This window comes from Schistocerca nitens, chromosome 9 (genome assembly GCF_023898315.1).
Source record: "Schistocerca nitens isolate TAMUIC-IGC-003100 chromosome 9, iqSchNite1.1, whole genome shotgun sequence".
NCBI classification, from domain to species: domain Eukaryota; kingdom Metazoa; phylum Arthropoda; class Insecta; order Orthoptera; family Acrididae; genus Schistocerca; species Schistocerca nitens.
The window spans coordinates 369,343,962-369,357,102 of NC_064622.1; the positions used below are offsets into that span (position 1 = coordinate 369,343,962).

A 13,141-nucleotide genomic window follows, 5' to 3' on the forward strand; every position below is an offset into this window, starting at 1 on the left:
GCGAAGCGACGGCGCCGACATGCGAGCCTGCCCGACAGTTTCCGTGATCCTGCCAATTCCCTCCGCCATCTGTTTATTCATTCAGAAACACATCAACATCATCAGGATCGATTTTCGGACGCCAGACAATGTTTTGCAGCAGATGATTTGTTAATTTAAGCAGTCATCTTTATATAACACGAACTTCGAGAGTGGCGAAAATACACTGATGGGAAAACAATTGCAACACCGAGGTGGAGCTGTGTGACCCAAACGAGAGTTGTTAATCCTGTTTCTACATCTGAAAGGCGATGTCTATTCAGATTTCGCACTAGTCGCCCAACAATGGATCTAGTGGCGCCACTATGAGGATGGTAATAATATTTGCTTTAAATACACGCTGTAACTGTCGTGAGCATTGGTTGCCTTTGAGATTGGAGCGTTTAAGGCAACAAAGAGACCACTATCGACACCTCTCTGACTTTGAACCAGTTCGTGTAATAGGGCCACGAGAAATGGTTCAAATGGCTCTAAGCACTAAGGATTTAACATCTGAGGTCATCAGTCCCCTAGACTAAGAACTACTTAAACCTAACTAACCTAAGGACATCACACATCCATGCCCGAGGCAGGATTCAAACCTGCGACCGTAGCAGCAGCGCGGTTCAGGATTGAAGCGCCTAGGACCTCTCGGCCACAGCAGCCGGCTGGCCACGAGAAGCTGCATGTTTCTTCTGAGATACTGCAGAAAGACTAGGCAGGAATGTAGCCACTGTATATGACTGCTGGCAGCGGTGGTCACGAGAACGTACTGTTGCAAGAAGACCGGTCTCCAGACGACCACGTGGCTCTACCGAGAGGGAAGACCACTGCGTTCAGCATATGGCATTGGCGCTTAACACTGCATCTATTGCAGCAGCAGTAATATGAGCAGCAGTTGGCATCACATGGACAAAACTACACCACTGGCCATTAAAATTGCTACACCACGAAGATGACGAGCTACAGAGGGGAAATTTAACCGACAGGAAGAAGATGCTGTGATATACAAATGATTAGTTTTTCAGAGCATTCACACAAGATTGGCGCCGGTAGCGACACCTACAACGTGCTGACATGAGGAAAGTTCCCAACCGATTTCTCATACACAAACAGCAGTTGACCGGCGTTGCCTGGTGAAACTTTTTGTGATGCCTAGTGTAAGGAGGAGAAATGCGTACCATCACGTTTCCGACTTTGATAAAGGTCGGATTGTAGCCTATCGCGATTGCGGTATATCGTATCGCAACATTGCCGCTCGCGTTGGTCGAGATCCAATGACTGTTAGCAGAATATGGAATCGGTGGGTTTAGGAGGGTAATACGGAACGCCGTGCTGGATCCCAACGGCCTCGTATCACTAGCAGTCGAGCTGACAGGCATCTTATCCGCATGGCTGTAACGGATCGCCGGCCGGTGTGGCCGAGCGGTTCTAGGCTCTTCAGTCTGGAGCCGCGCGACCGCTCTGGTCGCAGGTTCGAATCCTGCCTCGGGCATGGATGTCTGTGATGTCCTTAGGTTAGTTAGGTTTAAGTAGTTCTAAGTTCTAGGAGACTGATGACCTCAGATGTTAAGTCCCATAGTGCTCAGAGCCATTTGAACCATTTGTAACGGATCATGCTGCCACGTCTCGATTCCTGAGTAAACAGATTGGGACCTTTGCGAGACAACAACCATCTGCACGAACAGTTCGACGACGTTTGAGCAGCATGGACTATCAGTTCGGAGACCATGGCTGCGGTTACTCTTGACGCTGCATCACAGACAGGAGCGCCTGCGATGGTGTACTCAACGACGAACCTGGGTGCACGAATGGCAAAACGTCTTTTTTTCGGATGAATGCAGGTTTTGTTTACAGAATCTTGATGGTCGCATCCGTGTTTAGCGACATCGCGGTGAACGCACATTGGAAGCGTGTATTCGTCTTCGCCACACTGGCGTATCACATGGCGTGATGGTATGGGGCACCATTGGTTACATGTCTCGGTCACCTCTTGTTCGCATTGACGGCACTTTGAACAGTGGACGTTACATTTCAGATGTGTTACAACCCGTGGATCTATCCTTCATTCGGTCCCTGCGAATCCCTACATTTCAGCAGGATAATGCACGACCGCATGTTACAGGTTCTGTGCGGGCCTTTCTGGATACAGAAAATGTCCGACTGCTGCCTTGGCCACACATTCTCCAGACCTCTCACCAATTGAAAACGTCTGGTCAATGGTGGCCGAGCAATATGCCAGTCACTACTCTTGACGAACTGTGGTATCGTGCTGAAGCTGCATGGGCAGCTGTACCTGTACACGCCATCCAAGCTCTGTCTGACTCAATGCCCAGGCGTATCAAGGCCGTTATTACGGCCAGAGATGGTTGTTCTGGGTACTGATTTCTCAGGATCTATGCACCCAAATTGCGTGAAAATGTAATCACATGTCAGTTCTAGTATAATATATTTGTCCAATGAATACCCGTTTATCATCTGCATTTCTTCTTGGTGTAGCAATTTTAATGGCCAGTAGTGTAACTGTTACAAATTGGTTTCTTCAAGGACAGATCCGTGGTAGACGCCCTATAGCGTGCATTCCACTGGCCCCAAACCACCGCGATTTTCGACTTCAGTTGTGTTAAGCGAGAGATCATTGGATGGCAGGGTGGAAGTCTGTTGTGTGTTCTGATGAAAGCTGGCGCGGCCTCGGGATCAGTGATGGCCATGTATTTTTTACAAGGAGTACAGTTGAAGGCCCGCAAAAACCTGTTCGCATGCTAGAGACGCGGGACCTACAACTGGAACAATGGTCTGCATTGTGATTTCGTGAGACAACAGGAGCACTCTCGTGGTTATCCCAAGCACCGTAACTGCAAATTTGTACGTCCTGGTGATTCGACCTATTGTGCTGGCAATCACTAACAGAAATCCAGAGGCTGTTCCGCAACAGGATAGCAATCACCCACATAACGAAATTATAATTCAGTATGCTCTGCACACTGTTGACATGGTGCCTGGACGTGCTCGATCACAAGATACGTCTCCAATCGAGCACATATAAGACGTCATCAGACGACAACTCCAGTGTCATGCACAGACGGCATTAATTTTCTCTGTATCGACGGGCCAAATGCAACAGGCACGGAACTCCATCACACAAACTGACAATCGGCCGCTGTACAACAGAGCGCATTCATGTTGGCATGCTTGCAGTCAAAAATCTGGTAGTTACACCGATTGTTACTATAGCAGCATTTCACATTTACCAATGACTTATCTTGCGCTTACGTAAACATGTGGTTTTGCAATCTTAACCACTTAAATATTTTACCTAGACATATGCATTCCCGAAATTTCATTACTCTAATTATTTTTTTGTGTTGCGATTTTTTTCTCTCAGTTTCTAAAATTTCGTATAGCCCCATGTCGGAATCCTTCCGGTTACACCCCTCTGTTTTTCGTAGTCTCTATCTCTGTCTTTCCCTTCTTCCTCCCCACACCCCTCTTCGTTCATCCCCCTCTTTTTAGAACTGATTTCCTCCCTTTCTTATTTTGTCTGCAGACCTAACTGTACGCAAACATCTGCTTTGCGCTCCTCCTCAATACTTCGTGGATCTTTAAACAATGTGTTGTTTGCTCAGAAGGGCTCAGATTTCATTACGTCCAAACAGAAGAACTACGTCACTTGAAAACGGTTCAGTATAAATGAAAGAAGCTCTAAATCTGACATGGTGGTCGAGACACCCTTACTGACGACGAACAATTTGAAATCCCTGTATAGGAATCATGGTTGAAGGTTTTTGCGGTTGCCTGGCGCAAACATCACTATCGAGGTGATCGCACAGATCCTCGGTGGGTTTTAAAACCGGGAGGTTTGGTAGCTATGGGAGTACGGTAAACTAATCCTGGTGTCCTTCGAGACACGCTCGTACACTGGCATATATGCGATATGTTGTATAGTTTCGTTGGCAGATGCCATCGAGCCGAACAAAAATAATGGCATGTAGGGATGGAAATGGTCCCCAAGTATAGATGCGTACATTTGTTGATCCACTGTGCCTTTCAGAATGACGGGATCACCAAGGGAATGCCACAAAAACGTTCTTCGGGCCATAACGGTCCTTCCTCTCCAGCGTGGAACATACAGACGAGATTGTTGCAGAGGCGTGGTCGCCAGCGGCCGTCTGTTCCATGAAGTATAAAACGTAATTCATCTGAAAAAAAAAAACCACCTGCCCCGGAACTCAGTGAACTTGCAGTTGCTGTACTGGCACGCAAATTCCACCATTTGTCGCCGATGACTATCAGTCAACGTGGTTGCATGAAGCAGGTGCCTACTGGAGAGGTCGGTGGGGGGGGGGGGGGGGGAGGGGGAAGATGAGGGGAGGGGGTCACTTGCTCAACAGTTGCTTGTCTATTCGCCCGTACACATCCCCACAACCGTCATTCACCCCCCTCCCCCCCCTCATTTATGGCTGTGGTGCGCCACAGCTGCCTCGACGCCGGTTTTAGATAGCAACATTTTTGCTGTACTTTAACTATGGCGGCATGCGAACAGTTTACAAACTTAGCCGTTTCGTAAATGTTTACGCTCTTGGCGCGAAAGCCAATGATAAACCCGTATAGGAAGTCGGATAAATCGCTCCGTTTCCGCATTACGACAACGACTGCACAATTTTCCCCGTCCCCACGACACGATTTATATACCTCCACTGTTAGTGCTGCCACCTTCCGTCCGTGAATAGTTATTGCACGCCGACGTCGATCATGGCGATTGTCACATCAGTGTGACTGGACCGTGTATTAACTTCGACTAATTTAATTAGCATGACATTTGCAGGGTGGGCAAAATACAACTGGCCCGGGAAATACACGCAGGTAGATTAACGCCTGCTGCTTCGCTCACGCAGACTGTATGGTCTGCAGAGATTTTTCTTTTTTTATTTTTATTTAATCGAATTTTTACGGTGTTCATAAACTGTAACACTTCTAAGCTTCTCACGTAAATTGAGGCAATATAGGCATGCTCTTTTCCGAATGTATTTCTGATCAAAAAACGATTCTGATATCTAGAGTCCGTTTATTCCATAGCAACTTTCATCCCCTAACAAATATCTCTTTATATCTAATCCAGAAGTTAACTACCAGTTTTCATAAACTTAGCTTTTTTAATTTTTTAATGTACCAAAATATTTACTTAAAATTTTTCATCCCCTATTGCATTCCCTCAGGTGTTGAATTTCCAGAAACACTGAAACACAATTTTTTTGTTTCTAACAGAGAAGTCGCCGATGAAGCCTTAAAAATCTTTTAGTAGTTCTTTAGCAGCTACTTATTTTCCAAAAAACTGTCACCCACTATTTTACCCCCTTAGTGATTGAATTTCCAAAAATTCTGAAACACGTAATTTTTTAATTATCTGACTGAGAAAGCAAACACTAGTTTTCGTAGTTCTAGCTTCAAAATTCCCTTCATAACCACATACTTTCAAAAAGTCTTTCATCCCCTATTTCACCCCCTTAGGAGTGGAATTTCAGACAATCTCTTCTTAAACGATCCCTACAGTATAAGAGATTCATACCTGCTCCAAACTTCAAGTTTTTATTCTTCCAGCGGTTTGGGCTGGGCGATGATGGTCAGTGAACCAGCTTGACCCTATGTCACCTCCTCAGGGGTTGAATTTCCAAAAATAGTGAAACACATTTTTTTTTCACTTCCAACCGAGAAGCCAAACACCAGTCTTCCAAGATTTAGCTTTATAACGCTTTCGCAATGATATATTTTCACAAAACGTTTCGCCTCTATTTAATCCCCTTAGAGAATGAATTTCCAAAAACGGTTTATTTCGAACAGAGAAACCAAATAAAAATTTTTCATACATTTAGCTTCAAAAACGCTTGCACAATGAAATATTTTCATAAACACTTGCATTCCCCATTTTACCGTTCCCCCCTTCCAGGAGTTGAATTTCCTAAAACAGTGAAACATGTATATTTTTAAGTCTAATTGAGAAGCCAAATTAAAATTTTCATAGGATTAGCTTTAAAAATGCTTTCACAAAAAATACTTTCATAAAAAAACTCATCCCCTCTTTCACGCCCTTAGGAATTCAATTTATAAAATTACTGCAACACGTATTTCTTTATTTATGAGTGAGAAACCAAATACCAGTTTTCGTAGGCTATCTTCAAAATTGCCTTTAATGGCGACATTTTTCAAAAAATTATTCATCCCCTATTTCACCCCCTTATGGTTGGACTTAAGAAAAATGCCCTCTTAAACCACGCCGTCGCTAAATGTCAAGTTTCTCTCCTTTGCCATTTGGACTGGGCGATGATGAGTTAGTCAGTCAAGACATTACCTTTTATAAATTATACAGAGATTAGTGCTCGAACTCTCTTCGGATAGCTGCCATTTTTATTCACAACACGCTCTGCTTCACGTCATTTTGCCTCTAAGGTTTACACTGTAGATTCTGCTGCAGATTTTACCAAAACACTTCCAGACTTAGCCGCGCGGGGTAGCCGCTCGGTCTCAGGCACCGTGCACGGTCCGCGCGGCTCCCCACGTCAGAGGTTCGAGTCCTCCTTCATTCATGGATGTGTGTGTTGTCCTTAGCGTAAGTCAGTTTAAGTTGGATTAAGTCGTGCGTAAGCTTAGGGATCGATGACCTCAGTAGTTTGGTCCCGTAAAACCTTGCCACAAATTTACAAAATTTTTACTTCTGACTTAACCTGTAGCGCAAACATTTCTGCACCCGTTTTCCACTAATTGCGCTTGCATGACACTCGACAATGGACACGCACTGTTTTAACGTGAGTTTACTACTCTCACTCACTCAGACGTAATGACACAGCAGAGTACTCGGGAATTGCGCATGCGCAGACATGTGACAGCTGCCGATTGGCGCATAGAAATCAGTTTCCAGCATTTCCTATAATTCTGTTCGGTAACAAGCGTCGATTCCGCGTCAGTCACATAAATATAAATATTTTGGTCACCGTGTAGTACCCGTATAAAATAAGTTTAAATTCGGATTCGGACACTTACACACTCTCGTCGGTGACTGGTTGTTTTATGTTGTAGCTCCCCAGACTCCTTTCTGACCTACAGTTACCTGGAAAGTTTTGCTCTTTCCGACGTCGTGTACCCCCGCTCCGACCATATTATTGGGCTGTTATCCTCCACCCTGTATATTTGGGATGTAAATTATCCAGTAGACACGTGGATCCATTACGATTCTGTGACATTGGTAGCTTCCAGACCGTGTATGTTGTCCAACTGCAGGGTCTTGCATGTCGTTCACACCTTGTTCGTCGCATAACGCGGACCTTAGAGTCTCAATCCAAAGTCGAATGACACATGGGTATGTGCTGCCGAGGCGACAGAAGCAGTGGCTCTCCAGCATGGCATCTCAGTCTGATCTACCCTCGGACCGGTGTGCTCTTGCGTGACACACGTCTGCACACCAGTTACCCGCTTACCGATGAGACAGGAGTTAACGATTTCCTCTCTGTGATGAAGAGACCTGTAAGCCGTAACACTTACTCACCAGCTCGTTATAGCTCGTTAGCACTTTGTCTCCTTGCAGCTTCTGATAATTAGTAACGATTTAAGCTGTCTGAACTAATTAGACTTCAGTGTGTATTCGAATCGTATTGTACTTAATTTAATTTCTGCTCTTTACGGAGATGTTGACATACATTTTGTCTTTGTATGATTACATCGGCTTAGGCTGCGGGTTTTGCTTCAGAACTTAATTATTCCCATCATGCACTTTACTACGAATGATGTGATGTTGTCAGTAAACATCATTTTCTTAAGCAAGAAATTAATGGAATTAATGTTTTTCCTTTCGGTTCGCATTGGAAAATATGTACTGTTGCTGTCAACAGATTACATCGTCAGGCCTTGAGTGTGCTGTCTATACTTTTCCAACAAAATATGGATGATTTCCTCTATCCTTTTCTCCCACACATCCTGTGGACCCCGCACAAAGACAGGCATCCGAGGTTTTAGTTACATTTACCGACAAAAAATATTCTTTTAGTTCAAGGGAAATTTGAGTCAGCGATAAAAATACACATCTATAACACAGGCAGAAGTTTTTTTATGTATAAACGTAAGCAGTAACGTTGAGTGCTAAATGCCAGTTCACACATTTATATCAGTTGCTTTTACGTAAAGCGATTGAACATAGAGGGATAACGCAACAAAGTTTCCGTGTCTGTTTGTACGAGGGCGTGGTGAATGCTTCGACATTTTTATGTGAAATCTCTTAGGGCTTTTTAAATAAAGAAAACGGTATTAATCTCCTACATTTTTATTATTGATCTCTAGATATTTATTTCTCAACTTAGTCAACCCGGCGACGAACACATTTCTCGCAAGGAGAGACCAGTTAGTTGATACGGTCACTGTAGAGCGTTTGACTTTGTTGACGGAGCCACAACCTCAACTCTGACTGCACCGTTTCATCACTGTCAAGGTGAAGTACTCGAAGGTGTTCTTTAAGTTTTGGAAACAAATGAAAAATGTCGGATAGGATGAAGCCCGGAATGTATAGAGAATGATCGACGACAGTGAACCCAAGGCAGGCCGCGGTGGCCGAGCGGTTCTAGGCGCTTCAGTCCGGAACCGCGCGACTGCTACGGTCTCAGGTTCGAATCCTGCCTCGGGATTGGATGTGTGTGATGTCCTGAGGTTAGTTAGGTTTAAGTAGTTCTTATTCTAGGGGACTGATGACCTCAGATGTTAAGTCCCATAGTGCTCAGAGCCATTTGAACCCAAGGCGTCGGATTTTTGCAGATTTCGCAACACGCGTCTGTGGTCTGGCATTGTCATGCTGAAGGAAGGGGTACTCCACGTTTGGACAAACTGTCGGAATTCGAAAATAGATTCCAGACGCTGTTTCTCACGCACCAACATAGTTACGTTACACACCGCCAAGTGACATACTACAAATCTGAGCCCTCTAGCAGCAGACGACTGAGGACACGTAGACACGAAGAACAGAGATGAAGACTGTTAATAACAGTTGTTTTATCTAAAACGCTTTAAGAGTACTCACTTAACAAACTCAGGGCATTACTTTTCACTATGCCCTCGGATTAGCAATCGCTAAGCTTGATGGATATCTTGTCAGCTTACTAGTAACAAGCTTCAGCATGCACACTCTTTCTCGCAGTCGGGTTCAAACCTCTACCTCATCATACAGATTTAGATTTTAAACAATTTCCTCAAATCGATTAATGTAAATTCCGAGATGGTTCCACTAAGAAGGATGACAGATTGGCTTTGACGTTCCAATTCTGCCCGAAGTAGTGCTCTTAGGAGGCTCCGTTGTCGACTCGGTGGCAGCCGCTATTATTCCTCTTTTTCCTCACGCAGTTCCTCTTTCTCATCGTGCTCTGATAGCTTAATGGGGACAGCACTGGCTTGCAATACGGGACGGTCAGCCAGAGCCAGGTCGAAACCAGATGGCTAGTTAACCACCGTTGGTCTGGTACACTTCCCTGACAGTGTGGTTTTTAGGTGGTTTTCCACGCTCATTTAGGCAAATGCTGGGCTGGTCCCCAATATTATATTCAGAAAATACATAATACAAACAATTAAAATGCGGTAGGCAAACACACAGACAAAATATTACAGGTCATTTACATATGCACTCCGTCTTCAGGCCACAAGTGGCCCATCGGGACCATCCGACCGCCGTATCATCCTCAGCTAAGGATGCGGATAGGAGCGGCGTGCGGTCAGCACACTACTCTCCTGGTCGTTATGATGGTTTTCTTTGACCGGAGCCACTACTATTCGGTCGAGGAGCTTCTCAATTGGCATCACGAGACTGAGTGCACCCCGAAAAATGGCAATAGCGCATGGCGACCTGGATGGTCACCCAGCCAAGTGCCGGCCACGCCCGACAGCGCTTAACTTCGGTGATCTGACGGGAACCGGTGTATCCAGTGCGTTAAGGCCGTTGCCTCATTTACATATGAGTGGTAAATAATGAAAATGTTCCGTTCAACAAAAGAAGTAATTACATTACTCTTATGCACTACGCAAGTTGTAAACATAAATTATTCTTTTAAACACAAGGTGCTGCTCAATAGAAATTTGGTGTTAATTTTGTGCCATTTCGCTTTTTAAATGATTGGCTACAATGGGCACGTTCTTTACGCAACGGACTGTGCAGATGTTATCTGAGCAGGCTTTTATATTGCAGGGCCGCTCGGTGACTGGACATAGCTTTTTTTGTGAAGAACGTATAGGCCCCATCAAATGTGTCCACGCCTGCGTTGGAACAGGCTGTGAAGTTACTGTAAATTTAATTTCAGGTGTTTGGGATCTATTATACCATTCAATGCATCACACTGAAATTTCCGTGATCATGACACAGAATGTCGCAAGCAGACCACCTCTCGTCTGGCAGGAGCAGATGTGTTGTGCTTGGTGTGCAGTACAGTGCTGAGTTAAACATCAGACCAATGTCACTTACGAATGTCCCATAAATCGGGATACTGCACAATTCGACATGGAGACCAAGACGGTCAATTGGAGAACCACAGGGAGGCCCCTTTCGGAGTCCGTCAGCTAATGAAACAGCTGTCTCACACGAGTGCATGGCATCTCTGTGTTCTTCATAGCGATCACTCAGAGTCTGATTCCGTTTATACTCCTTGTACAGGAATATTCTGTGATTATGTTACAAACGTTCAGGGACGGTGCAGAAGGGCAAATGTATCAATATGAGGTACTGGAACCTAGACGGAAAAACAACCGAGTCGAAAGTTATATGCGAAAACCATTCTGATAGCTCTGACAGTGGGCCTCTTCTACTGCAACCTCTTTCCTTTCGATATTTTTGGAGCATGTACTATGGAGAAAAAAAAGAAAGAAATATCCAGTAAACATGGACTCTAAAGTGCATACCTTAAGAGCTACGAGCACTTGTTCATCTTGGCTACTGTGAAACACAACTGTTCTACATTTTGCATGCAATGATCCACACTGAATGTAAAATACTTTAGGAGGTCTGTACCGAAGGAGGAGGGTGAAATCATGTATTTCACTGAACACCGTGGGCTTCTGTCACTGGAATACCACGGGTTAGAACACAGTCATACGGCAACAAGAGACAGTTATAAAAAACGATTTTGTGCTCCAAAATGATCCGGCGCGGAAAACATTCGCAAGTTCTTCCCCAAATTCCAATGGACAGGCACCATGGCTGATGATATACCGGAAAATTTTGGCTCCAGTGAAACTACAGTTACTTCTAAAAATGTGGTCCCGGTTTCTGGAATTATGCACCAAAATACAATGAAATCCGTCTAAAGAATTGCAGCAGAGACCGGTTTCAGGAGTTCCAGCACACATAAAATACTGAGCTTACACATGTCTCCTTAAAAATTCAGAGTTGTCAGGCCATACTTGTAAGAGGTGTGCGACAGAGGGCTGACTTTGCCAACCAGTGGAGAGGGCTGACTTTGCCAACCAGTGCAGAGGGTTGACTTTGCAAATCAGTTTCTCACAATGACTGATAATGATACATTTTATGTTGGCTGCATCTGGTTCACAGATGAAGCACACTTCCACGTGAATGGGATCTTGAATAAACGAAACTGGCGATGTTGGGGTTCCCAAAAATCCCCATTTGTGTGAAGTGGAACGACTGTGCCCTTCCAAAATTAGTGCTTGTTTTACAGCCTGAAGCAGGCGTTATTAGCCCTTATTTCATGTGAGAAATCATCACTAGTGAACGTTACGTTCCAATTTTTGAACAATCTGTTGCGACACAGCTAGCGTTGGAGGATCGACCAAGGAGCGAGTGGCTCATAGATAGGAACATACCAAATCTCACAGAACAGCTCTTTCGCTTTCTTGGGGAGTGGTTTGGGAGAAGTCGATGAGTTGGATTATTGCAAATTTACTGGCTCAGGGATGAAATGCCCTACATATTCGAAAAATCTGACTCCTTGTGACTAGTTTTTGTGGGATACATGAAAGATACTGTCTACCGTAACTGTCCCAATACGCTGGACGAGCCGCGCGGGCTAGCCGCGCGATCTGAGGCGTTTTGTCACGGTCCGGGCGGTTGCCCCCGTCGGAGGTTCAGGTCCTCCCTCGGGCATGGGCGTGTGTATTGTCCTTACCGTAAGTTAGTTTAAGTTAGGTTGAGTAGTGCGTAAGCTTACGGACCGATGACCTCCGCCGGTTGGTCCCATAAGACCTTACCACAAATTTCCAAATACGCTGGACGAACTTGAATCGGCGACTTATTGTATGTGGCATCTGAATCCATTTCCGTTAAGATACTGCAGTATGTGATGGCAAATTTCACAGTTTGTTTGTGCTACCTCCGTGCTGCGAGTGGTGTACGTTTCGAAAAGACTGTGACTCGACTGGAAAGGCTGCTTGCAGCGGCGGAGGTTAATTAAGGACATTGACACTGTTTGAGCTAAGCGGCGTACATCACCATCTGTTAACAGCTTATCGAACTATTCCGGAACTTCTGTATAAAATTATTCCAGCTTTCACACTGCCGTTGTTGTTCTTTATTATTACGAAAGTAAATGGAAATGCCGTGTGGCTAGGGCCTAACGTCGGGTGGACCGTTCGCCAGGTACAAGTGCTTCGAGTTGACGCCCATTCAGCGACTAGCGAGTCAAGGGGGATGAAATGATGATGATAAGGAAAACACAACACCCAGTCGCTGAGCGGAGAAAATCTCCGACCCAGCCGGGAATCGAACCCGGGCCGTTAGGTATGTCATGTCGTCCCGCTGACCACTTTTTTTTTTTTTTTTTTTTTTTTAATGTAGTGGACCGGTGGGGGCGCGGGGGCAAAGTGGGCAGGGGTCGAAACCTGAGGCCTGGCCACAGTGTCCCCCTCACCACCACCGATCCTGTGGTGCTTAGGGAAGTGGGAGACACAGGAATCAACAATAGTGGAAGGCGTTGTTATTTATTTATTTGCATGTGTTTTTGTAAGATTCACTAATATAATGAAATTATGGGAACACATATGCGAAAGAGAAAAGAAATATAAATTCTGGTTAAAGAAAAAGAAAGGAAAAATGAAAATCAAAAAGAAATAAAATCCGCGCAATCTGCGACGCGCTCTCCCATCCGCGGAG

The 13,141-nt window shown here is 44.9% G+C and overlaps 1 long non-coding RNA gene across 1 annotated transcript in view; it reads left to right on the top strand.

The window, feature by feature from the left end:
• Positions 1-13,141, top strand: part of LOC126203404 (uncharacterized) — a 1,362,544-nt gene that overhangs the window by 168,345 nt on the left and 1,181,058 nt on the right. The window lies entirely within an intron of this gene.